We start from the raw sequence: 16,744 nt of genomic DNA on the forward strand, positions 1-16,744 counted from the left end.
TAGGGATATCGATGGCACATTAGGCACGTCGGCCTTACGCTTTGAAGGTATAGCGCTTTGTGTCGCGAAGCCGTTGGAAAGTTCCGTGCTCGAGTGCCGCTACAGTACCCCCTTACCAGTGACAACGTTTATCTTTTTTTCTTACATCTCGCAGGTAGTTATGACCTATTATCTTATCGCAGACCCGCCTGAAAGCGATCAGGAAAGCGAACTCTCCTGCCCGCGCGCGTGGTGTGATGAACTCCTGAGTTATCTTCGCTTTGTTGTGCCTGCTCGGTGTTCTGCGTAGTTGTGGTTTTACGCGGTATAAACGTAACGAGGGTTTCTGCGCTGGTTTCTCGTTGCTGTTGTTCAATGTCGTCGGATACAATAAAAGCGGGTTTCAAACGATCTATGGAGACTATTACGTTTTTATTGTTTATTTTGACGGTGAAGGTCTTTGTTCCACGCTGTATAACCTGGTAAGGTCCGTCGTAAGGCGGTTGTAACGGGCCACCGCTCGCGTTGTGGCGTACGAATACGTATGGTGATGTTTCGAGCTCGCGGAACACGAAGGTTTTCCTGTCGCCGTGTCGCGTAATCGAACGAGGCCTGATTTTCTCAATTCGCTCCTTTAAACGGTTCGCGAATTCCGAGTTGGGCTGTTGCGAAAAATGTTGTCGGTGCGAAAAATTCTGTCGGCAATCGTATGCCGGTGCCGTAAACCATTTCAGCGGCCGTCGCGTTCAGGTCCTCCTTGATAGCGGTTCTTATGCCAAGTAAAACAATTGGTAGGATTTCTACCCAGTTGCTCGTATTGTGACATTTTATTGCTGCCTTTAATTGCCGATGTAAACGCTCTACCATCCCATTGGACGCGGGGTGATAGGCTGTCGTGCGTAGATGCTTAATGCCGAGCAACCGGCACAGTTCGTTAAATAAGTTTGATTCGAATTGGCGTCCTTGGTCGGTTGTTATTTTTGCAGGCACGCCAAAACGAGCTATCCATGTAGAAAGGAGGGCCGAGGCAACGGTTGTCGCTTCCATGTCGGCGATGGGGATGGCTTCAGGCCAACGCGAGAAACGGTCGATGCACGTTAGACAATATCGGTAGCCTTGCGAATATTGCATCGCGATAATGTCTATGTGTACGTGCTCGAACCGGCCTGCTGTTGTTTCGAACGTTCCGACGGGTGAGGATACGTGCCTGGTGACTTTGCATCGTTGACACGGGATACATTGTCGTGCCCAAGTCCGGCAATCTTTGTTTACGGACGGCCAAATGAAACGCGACGTCACCAACTTTTGCGTGGCGCGTATCCCGGGGTGGGAAAGTCCGTGGAGCGAATTGAATACGTCGCGCCGCAAGGATTTCGGTACGTACGGTCTTACAATGTCGGCTGATACGTCGCAGTATATTTCTGCGTCGTAACCAGGAAAGCGTATCTTCTTTAACCGTAACGCGGTTGTACCGGAGTTGACGATATCGCTTAGTTCGTTGTCGTTTTCTTGCGCGGCGGCGAGAGTTTGATGGTCCACGGCCTTCCCTATTGCTTCGATGCGCGACAGAGCGTCGGCTACGTTATTATCTAGCCCCTTTATGTAACGTATATCTGTGCTGAATTGACCGATGTAGTCGAGGTATCGAAATTGTCGCGGCGAACACTTTTCTAATTTTTGTCTGAACGCGTAGGTAAGAGGTTTGTGGTCGGTATATATTGCGAAATTTCTGCCTTCTAAAGCGTGTCGGAAGTGTTTGATTGCGGTGTATATTGCGAGTAGTTCGCGATCGTACGCGCTATATTTTTGCTGCGCGGGGGTCAGAGATTTCGTTGCGAACCCTAGCGGTTGCCATTCGCTATTCGCATGTTGTTGTAATACCGCTCCCACGGCGTAGTCGGACGCATCTACCGAGAGGCTGATAGGCGCACCTGGTATCGGATGCGCCAGCATCGTGGCATCCGCGAGAGCGCGTTGCGATTCGCGAAAGCTGTTATCCGCCAGTTCCGACCACTCTATGGGCGCGTTGCCCTTTTTCGCGCCTTTTAACAAATCATTGAGCGGTTTGAGTGTTTTTGCGGCCCCCGGTATGAAACGTCGGTAGAAGTTTATCATGCCGAGGTACCTACGTAGCTGCTTAGCGTTCGCGGGTTTCGACAATTTTATAATCGCTTCGACGCGTTCGGGCGGCGGTTTAATTCCGTCGGAGTTTACCGAGTATCCGAGGAAAGTAATTTCGTGCACGCCGAATTCGCATTTCGTGGGGTTTATCACGACGCCGTAATTGTTGAGGCGGTCGAACAGAATTTTCAAATGTTCGCGATGTTGACTTTCGTCGTCCGATGCTATTAGGAAATCATCGATGTACGCGTAGACGAAATCGAGCCCACGTGTGATTTCGTCGACGAATCGCTGACATGTTTGCGCGGCGTTCCGAAGCCCAAACATCATGTTTGTTGCTTCGAAGAGGCCGAACGGTGTTGCTATCGCGGTTTTTTCGATGTCCTCGGGCGCGATCGGAATTTGATGGTACGCGCGGACGAGATCGATCTTTGAGAAGATTCGCTTACCAAACAGATGATGCGCGAAGTCTTCGATATGCGGCGGTGAGTACCTGTCGGGTACGGTGCGGGCGTTCAACGCGCGGTAGTCGCCGCATGGTCGCAGGTTTCCGTCCTTTTTCGGCACTACGTGCAGAGGTGATGCCCACGGGCTTTTCGATGGTCGCATCACGCCCTGCTCGATCATGAGCTCGAATTCCTCCTTTACCTGTTTAAGTCGATCAGGTGCAAGACGGCGGGGTTTGTTGTAGACCGGCGGGCCAGGCGTGGTTTCGATGTGGTGTACCACGCCGTGTCGAGTCTTCTCTTTTCCAAAAATCGGTGGGCGGGTGAGGTCCGGGAATTCTGCCAGGAGTTGGTGATATGGTGATTCGCCGATAATGGTCTTAACGGACACTTCGTCTGTCGTGTCGGTGTATCCCCTCGATGACATTCGAGTTGCCGTGTCGGTGAGGCTTTTGTTTCGCGCGTCCACGAGCAACCCGTAATGGCTTAGGAAGTCCATGCCGATGATGGGGGTTTGCACGTCGGCTACCGTAAAGTTCCATCTGAATGCTCTGCGTAGGGACAGGTTTAGCTCCATCGCTAAAGTGCCGTACGTTGCGATGCGCGTCCCATTGGCAGCGAATACTTCATACGCTGTTTTCTTTACGTCCGTGGATAGCCTGCTTCGGGGATAAACGCTGATATCAGCACCGGTGTCAACTAAGAATGAAGTCTTCGTTCTCTGGTCCAAAACAAAGATGCGGCGAGATCCCAAGCCGTTGTCGTTCGCCGCTTTTACGGACGGCTGGTGTCGTTTCCCGACTTCCACTTACAAGGGGCGTTACATTTCCTGGCGCGATCGCCAAACCTCGCATGATAGAAGCACATTCCGTCCTGGCGCGGGTTATCTCGCGAACGCGAACGGCGGCGGGGTCGGGTGAGAGAATTCGAGCGTCTTCGTGGTCGACGATGCCCGTCGATTCTCATAGCCTTCATTCCGTCTAGCACCCTGCTGGTGACGGCGGCGGCCAGTGCATCGGTTTTATCTTCGTATGATGCCAGTGGCTCGGCGACTGCGCCCACCCTATGCGCGCGGTGGCCGTGGCGAACGTACGCCTCGTCGATTCTATCCGCGGTCTTGGTCAGCTTTTCTATGCTCGTATCGTCAACTGCGGCCAGGACTTCCCTGATACGGTCTGGGAGGCGGTTCCTCCACAGGTTTAGGATGAACTCGTCGGACGCGAGCGGGCTGGCTAGTTTCTTTAGGTCGTTGTAAAACTGTGAGGGCTTTCTGTCGCCCATCTCTTCGCGTTCGACTAACCTTTCGACTTTGGCGCTGTCGGATTCGGTCAGGGTGCGGATCAGCTCGCTCTTCAATTTATCGTACTGGTTGGTATCAGGGAGGTGGGTCACGGTATCCTCGATCTTGGCGAGGTATGTTGGGTCAAGGAATCCCATGAGGGTTACGGCTTTTTCCTTATCGTGGCTGATGCCGGTTACGTCGAAATACCTCTCTAGGATCGAGAACCAGAGCCCGGCCTTCGTAGGCATAAATGGTGGCACGCGAAACAAAGCACCGGCTGGAGTTGGTTTGCTCTCTATTTCCATAGTGTGATTTGCGGACACTACTGTTCACACCGCGACTAGTCTATCACTGTCACCTCTAACACAAAAAAATCACGTCGCGGTCACCAGTTTGAGGTGGTGTGTCGTGATAGGTGCGGAAGGAATCCTCAGATGTTCAACAAAAAGTTTATTTCTATTAACAATCAACAGATCAACAATTTATACGATTCACACTTATGATTAACCATCGAGAGTTTACAATCGCGTATCTCGGCTTGTGTTTGCTTCGCTATGATGCTGAACCTTTCGCACTTCGCGGTTGGAGGCAGAATGAATCTTTTGTTCGAAATCAAATGGATTCTTTTCTTAGTTGCCCTTCGATATCCCCACTACACACGCGTATATTAGATGTACCGCGGCGGTTGCCGTGCGTGCATTCTTCCGAATATTCGGCGGAAGAACCATAGGGATATCGATGGCACATTAGGCACGTCGGCCTTACGCTTTGAAGGTATAGCGCTTTGTGTCGCGAAGCCGTTGGAAAGTTCCGTGCTCGAGTGCCGCTACACTATTGATAAACTGTAAACTTTTGTCAGTACGCAATTCGATAAAGATTTGCGACACCTCGGGCTGGTGCGAATATTACAATGTCCCTATGTGCCAATCCGTAGGTTTGTGACACACCTTTACGCGTCCCTCGCACGCTGCGCTCGCTCGAAAACTACAGCCTAACCTAAAACCAATCCCCCTTGCGTTCGCTATTCGATAAGGAGGCGACATATTTCAAATTTGCTAACGTGTCGGATCGGTTGTGAGTTTGGACTAGATTTTTACGAGCGAGCGGAGCGAGCGAGCAACGATTACAATTTCCAAGCTATACATATTCCTTATATTGCCTTGCATATATTTCCTGTTATTGCCTAATTTTGTGAGCGATTTCGGACCACACGTTGCACTTTACTATGTGGAAATATTACTATTTATGTAAAACTATTGACAAAATGTAAACTTTTGACAGAACGCAGTTCGATAAAGACTTCCGGCTCCTCGGCCTGGTGCGAATATTTCAATGTCCCTATGTGCCAAACCGTTGGTTTGTGACACACCTTTACGCGTCACGCGCACGCAGCGCTCGCTCGAAAACTATAGCCTAACCTAAAACCAAGCCCGCCTGCGTTCATTATTCGATAAGGAGGCGACTCATTTCAAATTTGCTAACGTGTCGGATCGGTTGTGAGGTTGGACTAGATTTTTATGAGCGAGCGGTACGAGCGAGCAACGATTACTATTTCCACGCTATACATATACCTTATATTGCCTTGCATGTATTTCCTGTTATTGCCTAATTTTGTTAGCGATTTCGGACTTCACGTTGCACTGTACTATGTGGATATATTACTATTTGTGTAAAACTATTGATAAACTGTAAACTTTTGTCAGTACGCAGTTCGATAAAGGCTTCCGGCTCCTCGGGTTGGTGCGAATATTTCAATGTCCCTATGTGCCAAACCGTTGGTTTGTGACACACCTTTACGCGTCCCTCGCTCGCTGCGCTCGCTCGAACACTCTAGCCTAACCTAAAACCAATCCCCCTTGCGTTCGTTATTCGATGAGGAGGCGACTTATTTTAAATTTTCGAACGTGTCGGATCGGTTGTGAGGTTGGACTAGATTTTTACGAGCGAGCGGTACGAGCGAGCAGCGATTACAATTTCCACGCTATAGATATACCTTATATTGCCTTGCATGTATTTCCTGCTATTGCCTAATTTTGTCAGCGATTTCGGACCTCACGTTGCACTGTACTATGTGGAAATATTACTATTTATGTAAAACTATTGATAAACTGTAAACTTTTGTCAGTACGCAGTTCGATAAAGATTTGCGGCTCCTCGGCCTGGTGCAAATATTTCAATGTCCCTATGTGCCAATCCTGTTGGTTTGTGACACACCTTTACGCGTCCCGCGCTCGCTGCGCTCGCTCGAAAACTATAGCCTAACCTAAAACCAAGCCCTCTTGCGTTCGTTATTCGATGAGGAGGCGACTTATTTTAAATTTGCGAACGTGTCGGATCGGTTGTGAGGTTGGACTAGATTTTTACGAGCGAGCGGTACGAGCGAGCAACAATTTCAATTTCCACGCTATAGATATACCTTATATTGCCTTGCATGTATTTCCTGCTATTGCCTAATTTTGTCAGCGATTTCGGACCTCACGTAGCACTGTACTATGTGGAAATATTACTATTTATGTAAAACTATTGATAAACTGTAAACTTTTGACAGTACGCAGTTCGATAAAGATTTGCGGCTCCTCGGCCTGGTGCAAATATTTCAATGTCCCTATGTGCCAATCCTGTTGGTTTGTGACACACCTTTACGCGTCCCGCGCTCGCTGCGCTCGCTCGAAAACTATAGCCTAACCTAAAACCAAGCCCTCTTGCGTTCGTTATTCGATGAGGAGGCGACTTATTTTAAATTTGCGAACGTGTCGGATCGGTTGTGAGGTTGGACTAGATTTTTACGAGCGAGCGGTACGAGCGAGCAACAATTTCAATTTCCAAGCTATACATATACCTTATATTGCCTTGCATATATTTCCTGTTATTGCCCAATTTTGTCAGCGATTTCGGACCTCACGTGGCACTGTACTATGTGGAAATATTACTATTTATGTAAAAATATTGATAAACTGTAAACTTTTGTCAGTAGGCAATTCGATAAAGATTTGCGGCACCTCGGGCTGGTGCGAATATTTCAATGTCCCTATGTGCCAAACCGTTGGATTGTGACACACCTTTACGCGTCCCGCGCTCGCTGCGCTCGCTCGAAAACTATAGTCTAACCTAAAACCAAGTCCTCTTGCGTTTATTATTCGATAAGTAGGCGACTTATTTCAAATTTGCTAACGTGTCGGATCGGTTGTGAGGTTGGACTAGATTTTTACGAGCGAGCGATACGACCCAGCAACGATTACTATTTCCACGCTATACATATACCTTATATTGCCTTGCATGTATTTCCTGCTATTGCCTAATTTTGTCAGCGATTTCGGACCTCACGTTGCACTGTACTATGGGGAAATATTACTATTTATGTAAAACTATTGATAAACTGTAAACTTTTGTCAGTACGCAGTTCGATAAAGATTTGCGGCTCCTCGGGCTGTTGCGAATATTACAATGTCCCTATGTGCCAAACCGTTGGTTTGTGACACACCTTTACGCGTCCCTCGCTCGCTGCGCTCGCTCGAAAACTATTGCCTAACCTGAAACCAATCCCTCTTGCGATCGTTATTCGATAAGGAGGCGACTCATTTTAAATTTTCGAACGTGTCGGACCGGTTGTGAGGTTGGACTAGATTTTTACGAGCGAGCGGAGCGAGCGAGCAACGATTTCAATTTCCAAGCTATACATATACATTATATTGCCTTCCAAGTATTTCCTGTTATTGCCTAATTTTGTCAGCGATTTCGGACCTCATGTTGCACTGTACTATGTGGAAATATTACTATTTATGCAAAACTATTGATAAATTGTAAACATTTGTCAGTACGCAATTCGATAAAGATTTGCGGCACCTCGGGCTGGTGCGAATATTTCAATGTCCCTATGTGCCAAACCGTTGGTTTGTGACACACCTTTACGCGACCCTCGCTCGCTGCGCTCGCTCGAAAACTACAGCCTAACCTAAAACCAATCCCCCTTGCGTTCGTTATTCGATGAGGAGGCGACTTATTTTAAACTTTCGAACGTGTCGGATCGGTTGTGAGGTTGGACTAGATTTTTACGAGCGAGCGGTACGAGCGAGCAACGATTACAATTTCCACGCTATACATATACCTTATATTGCCTTGCATGTATTTCCTGCATTTGCCTAATTTTGTCAGCGATTTCGGACCTCACGTTGCACTGTACTATGTGGAAATATTACTATTTATGTAAAAATATTGATAAACTGTAAACTTTTGTCAGTAGGCAATTCGATAAAGATTTGCGGCACATCGGGCTGGTGCGAATATTTCAATGTCCCTATGTGCCAAACCGTTGGTTTGTGACACACCTTTACGCGTCCCGCGCTCGCTGCGCTCGCTCGAAAACTATAGTCTAACCTAAAACCAAGTCCTCTTGCGTTTATTATTCGATAAGTAGGCGACTTATTTCAAATTTGCTAACGTGTCGGATCGGTTGTGAGGTTGGACTAGATTTTTACGAGCGAGCGATACGACCGAGCAACGATTACTATTTCCAAGCTTTACATATTCCTTATATTGCCTTGCATGTATTTCCTGCTATTGCCTAATTTTGTCAGCGATTTCGGACCTCACGTTGCACTGTACTATGTGGAAATATTACTATTTATGTAAAACTATTGATAAATTGTAAACATTTGTCAGTACGCAATTCGATAAAGATTTGCGGCACCTTGGGCTGGTGCGAATATTTCAATGTCCCTATGTGCCAAACCGTTGGTTTGTGACACACCTTTACGCGTCCCGCGCTCGCTGCGCTCGCTCGAAAACTATAGCCTAACCTAAAACCAATCCCTCTTGCGTTCGTTATTCGATGAGGAGGCGACTTATTTTAAATTTTCGAACGTGTCGGATCGGTTGTGAGGTTGGACTAGATTTTTACGAGCGAGCGGTACGAGCGAGCAGCGATTACAATTTCCACGCTATAGATATACCTTATATTGCCTTGCATGTATTTCCTGCTATTGCCTAATTTTGTCAGCGATTTCGGACCTCATGTTGCACTGTACTATGTGGAAATATTACTATTTATGCAAAACTATTGATAAATTGTAAACATTTGTCAGTACGCAATTCGATAAAGATTTGCGGCACCTCGGGCTGGTGCGAATATTTCAATGTCCCTATGTGCCAAACCGTTGGTTTGTGACACACCTTTACGCGACCCTCGCTCGCTGCGCTCGCTCGAAAACTACAGCCTAACCTAAAACCAATCCCCCTTGCGTTCGTTATTCGATGAGGAGGCGACTTATTTTAAACTTTCGAACGTGTCGGATCGGTTGTGAGGTTGGACTAGATTTTTACGAGCGAGCGGTACGAGCGAGCAACGATTACAATTTCCACGCTATACATATACCTTATATTGCCTTGCATGTATTTCCTGCAATTGCCTAATTTTGTCAGCGATTTCGGACCTCACGTTGCACTGTACTATGTGGAAATATTACTATTTATGTAAAACTATTGATAAACTGTAAACTTTTGTCAGTACGCAGTTCGATAAAGATTTGCGGCACCTCGGGCTGGTGCGAATATTTCAATGTCCCTATGTGCCAAACCGTTGGTTTGTGACACACCTTTACGCGTCCCGCGCTCGCTGCGCTCGCTCGAAAACTATAGCCTAACCTAAAACCAATCCCTCTTGCGTTCGTTATTCGATAAGGAGGAGACTTATTTCAAATTTGCTAACGTGTCGGATCGGTTGTGAGGTTGGACTAGATTTTTACGAGCGAGCGGTACGAGCGAGCAACGATTACAATTTCCACGCTATACATATACCTTATATTGCCTTCCATGTATTTCCTGTTATTGCCTAATTTTGTCAGCGATTTCGGACCTCACGTTGCACTGTACTATGTGGAAATATTACTATTTATGTAAAACTATTGATAAAATGTAAACTTTTGACAGAACGCAGTTCGATAAAGACTTCCGGCTCCTCGGCCTGGTGCGAATATTTCAATGTCCCTATGTGCCAAACCGTTGGTTTGTGACACACCTTTACGCGTCCCGCGCTCGCTGCGCTCGCTCGAGAACTATAGCCTAACCTAAAACCAAGCCCGCCTGCGTTCATTATTCGATAAGGAGGCGACTCATTTCAAATTTGCTAACGTGTCGGATCGGTTGTGAGGTTGGACTAGATTTTTATGAGCGAGCGGTACGAGCGAGCAACGATTACTATTTCCACGCTATACATATACCTTATATTGCCTTGCATGTATTTCCTGTTATTGCCTAATTTTGTTAGCGATTTCGGACCTCACGTTGCACTGTACTATGTGGATATATTACTATTTGTGTAAAACTATTGATAAACTGTAAACTTTTGTCAGTAGGCAGTTCGATAAAGTCTTCCGGCTCCTCGGGTTGGTGCGAATATTTCAATGTCCCTATGTGCCAAACCGTTGGTTTGTGACACACCTTTACGCGTCCCTCGATCGCTGCGCTCGCTCGAACACTCTAGCCTAACCTAAAACCAATCCCCCTTGCGTTCGTTATTCGATGAGGATGCGACTTATTTTAATTTTACGAACGTGTCGGATCGGTTGTGAGGTTGGACTAGATTTTTACGAGCGAGCGGTACGAGCGAGCAGCGATTACAATTTCCACGCTATAGATATACCTTATATTGCCTTGCATGTATTTCCTGCTATTGCCTAATTTTGTCAGCGATTTCGGACCTCACGTTGCACTGTACTATGTGGAAATATTACTATTTATGTAAAACTATTGATAAACTGTAAACTTTTGTCAGTACGCAGTTCGATAAAGATTTGAGGCTCCTCGGCCTGGTGCAAATATTTCAATGTCCCTATGTGCCAATCCTGTTGGTTTGTGACACACCTTTACGCGTCCCGCGCTCGCTGCGCTCGCTCGAAAACTATAGCCTAACCTAAAACCAAGCCCTCTTGCGTTCGTTATTCGATGAGGAGGCGACTTATTTTAAATTTGCGAACGTGTCTGATCGGTTGTGAGGTTGGACTAGATTTTTACGAGCGAGCGGTACGAGCGAGCAACAATTTCAATTTCCAAGCTATACATATACCTTATATTGCCTTGCATATATTTCCTGTTATTGCCCAATTTTGTCAGCGATTTCGGACCTCACGTGGCACTGTACTATGTGGAAATATTACTATTTATGTAAAAATATTGATAAACTGTAAACTTTTGTCAGTAGGCAATTCGATAAAGATTTGCGGCACCTCGGGCTGGTGCGAATATTTCAATGTCCCTATGTGCCAAACCGTTGGATTGTGACACACCTTTACGCGTCCCGCGCTCGCTGCGCTCGCTCGAAAACTATAGTCTAACCTAAAACCAAGTCCTCTTGCGTTTATTATTCGATAAGTAGGCGACTTATTTCAAATTTGCTAACGTGTCGGATCGGTTGTGAGGTTGGACTAGATTTTTACGAGCGAGCGATACGACCCAGCAACGATTACTATTTCCACGCTATACATATACCTTATATTGCCTTGCATGTATTTCCTGCTATTGCCTAATTTTGTCAGCGATTTCGGACCTCACGTTGCACTGTACTATGGGGAAATATTACTATTTATGTAAAACTATTGATAAACTGTAAACTTTTGTCAGTACGCAGTTCGATAAAGATTTGCGGCTCCTCGGGCTGTTGCGAATATTACAATGTCCCTATGTGCCAAACCGTTGGTTTGTGACACACCTTTACGCGTCCCTCGCTCGCTGCGCTCGCTCGAAAACTATTGCCTAACCTGAAACCAATCCCTCTTGCGTTCGTTATTCGATGAGGAGGCGACTTATTTTAAATTTGCGAACGTGTCGGATCGGTTGTGAGGTTGGACTAGATTTTTACGAGCGAGCGGTACGAGCGAGCAACAATTTCAATTTCCACGCTATAGATATACCTTATATTGCCTTGCATGTATTTCCTGCTATTGCCTAATTTTGTCAGCGATTTCGGACCTCACGTGGCACTGTACTATGTGGAAATATTACTATTTATGTAAAACTATTGATAAACTGTAAACTTTTGACAGTACGCAGTTCGATAAAGATTTGCGGCTCCTCGGCCTGGTGCAAATATTTCAATGTCCCTATGTGCCAATCCTGTTGGTTTGTGACACACCTTTACGCGTCCCGCGCTCGCTGCGCTCGCTCGAAAACTATAGCCTAACCTAAAACCAAGCCCTCTTGCGTTCGTTATTCGATGAGGAGGCGACTTATTTTAAATTTGCGAACGTGTCGGATCGGTTGTGAGGTTGGACTAGATTTTTACGAGCGAGCGGTACGAGCGAGCAACAATTTCAATTTCCAAGCTATACATATACCTTATATTGCCTTGCATATATTTCCTGTTATTGCCCAATTTTGTCAGCGATTTCGGACCTCACGTGGCACTGTACTATGTGGAAATATTACTATTTATGTAAAAATATTGATAAACTGTAAACTTTTGTCAGTAGGCAATTCGATAAAGATTTGCGGCACCTCGGGCTGGTGCGAATATTTCAATGTCCCTATGTGCCAAACCGTTGGATTGTGACACACCTTTACGCGTCCCGCGCTCGCTGCGCTCGCTCGAAAACTATAGTCTAACCTAAAACCAAGTCCTCTTGCGTTTATTATTCGATAAGTAGGCGACTTATTTCAAATTTGCTAACGTGTCGGATCGGTTGTGAGGTTGGACTAGATTTTTACGAGCGAGCGATACGACCCAGCAACGATTACTATTTCCACGCTATACATATACCTTATATTGCCTTGCATGTATTTCCTGCTATTGCCTAATTTTGTCAGCGATTTCGGACCTCACGTTGCACTGTACTATGGGGAAATATTACTATTTATGTAAAACTATTGATAAACTGTAAACTTTTGTCAGTACGCAGTTCGATAAAGATTTGCGGCTCCTCGGGCTGTTGCGAATATTACAATGTCCCTATGTGCCAAACCGTTGGTTTGTGACACACCTTTACGCGTCCCTCGCTCGCTGCGCTCGCTCGAAAACTATTGCCTAACCTGAAACCAATCCCTCTTGCGATCGTTATTCGATAAGGAGGCGACTCATTTTAAATTTTCGAACGTGTCGGACCGGTTGTGAGGTTGGACTAGATTTTTACGAGCGAGCGGAGCGAGCGAGCAACGATTTCAATTTCCAAGCTATACATATACATTATATTGCCTTCCAAGTATTTCCTGTTATTGCCTAATTTTGTCAGCGATTTCGGACCTCATGTTGCACTGTACTATGTGGAAATATTACTATTTATGCAAAACTATTGATAAATTGTAAACATTTGTCAGTACGCAATTCGATAAAGATTTGCGGCACCTCGGGCTGGTGCGAATATTTCAATGTCCCTATGTGCCAAACCGTTGGTTTGTGACACACCTTTACGCGACCCTCGCTCGCTGCGCTCGCTCGAAAACTACAGCCTAACCTAAAACCAATCCCCCTTGCGTTCGTTATTCGATGAGGAGGCGACTTATTTTAAACTTTCGAACGTGTCGGATCGGTTGTGAGGTTGGACTAGATTTTTACGAGCGAGCGGTACGAGCGAGCAACGATTACAATTTCCACGCTATACATATACCTTATATTGCCTTGCATGTATTTCCTGCATTTGCCTAATTTTGTCAGCGATTTCGGACCTCACGTTGCACTGTACTATGTGGAAATATTACTATTTATGTAAAAATATTGATAAACTGTAAACTTTTGTCAGTAGGCAATTCGATAAAGATTTGCGGCACATCGGGCTGGTGCGAATATTTCAATGTCCCTATGTGCCAAACCGTTGGTTTGTGACACACCTTTACGCGTCCCGCGCTCGCTGCGCTCGCTCGAAAACTATAGTCTAACCTAAAACCAAGTCCTCTTGCGTTTATTATTCGATAAGTAGGCGACTTATTTCAAATTTGCTAACGTGTCGGATCGGTTGTGAGGTTGGACTAGATTTTTACGAGCGAGCGATACGACCGAGCAACGATTACTATTTCCAAGCTTTACATATTCCTTATATTGCCTTGCATGTATTTCCTGCTATTGCCTAATTTTGTCAGCGATTTCGGACCTCACGTTGCACTGTACTATGTGGAAATATTACTATTTATGTAAAACTATTGATAAATTGTAAACATTTGTCAGTACGCAATTCGATAAAGATTTGCGGCACCTTGGGCTGGTGCGAATATTTCAATGTCCCTATGTGCCAAACCGTTGGTTTGTGACACACCTTTACGCGTCCCGCGCTCGCTGCGCTCGCTCGAAAACTATAGCCTAACCTAAAACCAATCCCTCTTGCGTTCGTTATTCGATGAGGAGGCGACTTATTTTAAATTTTCGAACGTGTCGGATCGGTTGTGAGGTTGGACTAGATTTTTACGAGCGAGCGGTACGAGCGAGCAGCGATTACAATTTCCACGCTATAGATATACCTTATATTGCCTTGCATGTATTTCCTGCTATTGCCTAATTTTGTCAGCGATTTCGGACCTCATGTTGCACTGTACTATGTGGAAATATTACTATTTATGCAAAACTATTGATAAATTGTAAACATTTGTCAGTACGCAATTCGATAAAGATTTGCGGCACCTCGGGCTGGTGCGAATATTTCAATGTCCCTATGTGCCAAACCGTTGGTTTGTGACACACCTTTACGCGACCCTCGCTCGCTGCGCTCGCTCGAAAACTACAGCCTAACCTAAAACCAATCCCCCTTGCGTTCGTTATTCGATGAGGAGGCGACTTATTTTAAACTTTCGAACGTGTCGGATCGGTTGTGAGGTTGGACTAGATTTTTACGAGCGAGCGGTACGAGCGAGCAACGATTACAATTTCCACGCTATACATATACCTTATATTGCCTTGCATGTATTTCCTGCAATTGCCTAATTTTGTCAGCGATTTCGGACCTCACGTTGCACTGTACTATGTGGAAATATTACTATTTATGTAAAACTATTGATAAACTGTAAACTTTTGTCAGTACGCAGTTCGATAAAGATTTGCGGCACCTCGGGCTGGTGCGAATATTTCAATGTCCCTATGTGCCAAACCGTTGGTTTGTGACACACCTTTACGCGTCCCGCGCTCGCTGCGCTCGCTCGAAAACTATAGCCTAACCTAAAACCAATCCCTCTTGCGTTCGTTATTCGATAAGGAGGAGACTTATTTCAAATTTGCTAACGTGTCGGATCGGTTGTGAGGTTGGACTAGATTTTTACGAGCGAGCGGTACGAGCGAGCAACGATTACAATTTCCACGCTATACATATACCTTATATTGCCTTCCATGTATTTCCTGTTATTGCCTAATTTTGTCAGCGATTTCGGACCTCACGTTGCACTGTACTATGTGGAAATATTACTATTTATGTAAAACTATTGATAAAATGTAAACTTTTGACAGAACGCAGTTCGATAAAGACTTCCGGCTCCTCGGCCTGGTGCGAATATTTCAATGTCCCTATGTGCCAAACCGTTGGTTTGTGACACACCTTTACGCGTCCCGCGCTCGCTGCGCTCGCTCGAGAACTATAGCCTAACCTAAAACCAAGCCCGCCTGCGTTCATTATTCGATAAGGAGGCGACTCATTTCAAATTTGCTAACGTGTCGGATCGGTTGTGAGGTTGGACTAGATTTTTATGAGCGAGCGGTACGAGCGAGCAACGATTACTATTTCCACGCTATACATATACCTTATATTGCCTTGCATGTATTTCCTGTTATTGCCTAATTTTGTTAGCGATTTCGGACCTCACGTTGCACTGTACTATGTGGATATATTACTATTTGTGTAAAACTATTGATAAACTGTAAACTTTTGTCAGTAGGCAGTTCGATAAAGTCTTCCGGCTCCTCGGGTTGGTGCGAATATTTCAATGTCCCTATGTGCCAAACCGTTGGTTTGTGACACACCTTTACGCGTCCCTCGATCGCTGCGCTCGCTCGAACACTCTAGCCTAACCTAAAACCAATCCCCCTTGCGTTCGTTATTCGATGAGGATGCGACTTATTTTAATTTTACGAACGTGTCGGATCGGTTGTGAGGTTGGACTAGATTTTTACGAGCGAGCGGTACGAGCGAGCAGCGATTACAATTTCCACGCTATAGATATACCTTATATTGCCTTGCATGTATTTCCTGCTATTGCCTAATTTTGTCAGCGATTTCGGACCTCACGTTGCACTGTACTATGTGGAAATATTACTATTTATGTAAAACTATTGATAAACTGTAAACTTTTGTCAGTACGCAGTTCGATAAAGATTTGAGGCTCCTCGGCCTGGTGCAAATATTTCAATGTCCCTATGTGCCAATCCTGTTGGTTTGTGACACACCTTTACGCGTCCCGCGCTCGCTGCGCTCGCTCGAAAACTATAGCCTAACCTAAAACCAAGCCCTCTTGCGTTCGTTATTCGATGAGGAGGCGACTTATTTTAAATTTGCGAACGTGTCTGATCGGTTGTGAGGTTGGACTAGATTTTTACGAGCGAGCGGTACGAGCGAGCAACAATTTCAATTTCCAAGCTATACATATACCTTATATTGCCTTGCATATATTTCCTGTTATTGCCCAATTTTGTCAGCGATTTCGGACCTCACGTGGCACTGTACTATGTGGAAATATTACTATTTATGTAAAAATATTGATAAACTGTAAACTTTTGTCAGTAGGCAATTCGATAAAGATTTGCGGCACCTCGGGCTGGTGCGAATATTTCAATGTCCCTATGTGCCAAACCGTTGGATTGTGACACACCTTTACGCGTCCCGCGCTCGCTGCGCTCGCTCGAAAACTATAGTCTAACCTAAAACCAAGTCCTCTTGCGTTTATTATTCGATAAGTAGGCGACTTATTTCAAATTTGCTAACGTGTCGGATCGGTTGTGAGGTTGGACTAGATTTTT

At 45.6% G+C, this 16,744-nt stretch overlaps 1 long non-coding RNA gene across 23 annotated transcripts in view; it reads right to left on the minus strand.

Moving 5' to 3' along the window:
- Positions 1–7,839: 7,839 nt before the first annotated feature.
- Positions 7,840–16,744, minus strand: part of LOC126921577 (uncharacterized) — a 56,928-nt gene continuing 48,023 nt past the window's right edge. For 3 of the 23 annotated variants that reach the window (XR_007712441.1, XR_007712442.1, XR_007712443.1), the window contains exon 3: positions 13,328–13,421. This is a non-coding gene — a long non-coding RNA (uncharacterized LOC126921577). Of the gene's footprint in view, positions 7,934–9,105; positions 9,200–9,384; positions 9,622–10,043; positions 10,102–13,327; positions 13,422–14,593; positions 14,688–14,872; positions 15,110–15,531; positions 15,590–16,744 lie in introns of those variants that run through there. The other 20 variants (XR_007712444.1, XR_007712445.1, XR_007712446.1 and 17 more) reach the window with 13 other exon arrangements.

Source organism: Bombus affinis, chromosome 10, assembly GCF_024516045.1.
Source record: "Bombus affinis isolate iyBomAffi1 chromosome 10, iyBomAffi1.2, whole genome shotgun sequence".
In the NCBI taxonomy this organism is placed as follows: domain Eukaryota; kingdom Metazoa; phylum Arthropoda; class Insecta; order Hymenoptera; family Apidae; genus Bombus; species Bombus affinis.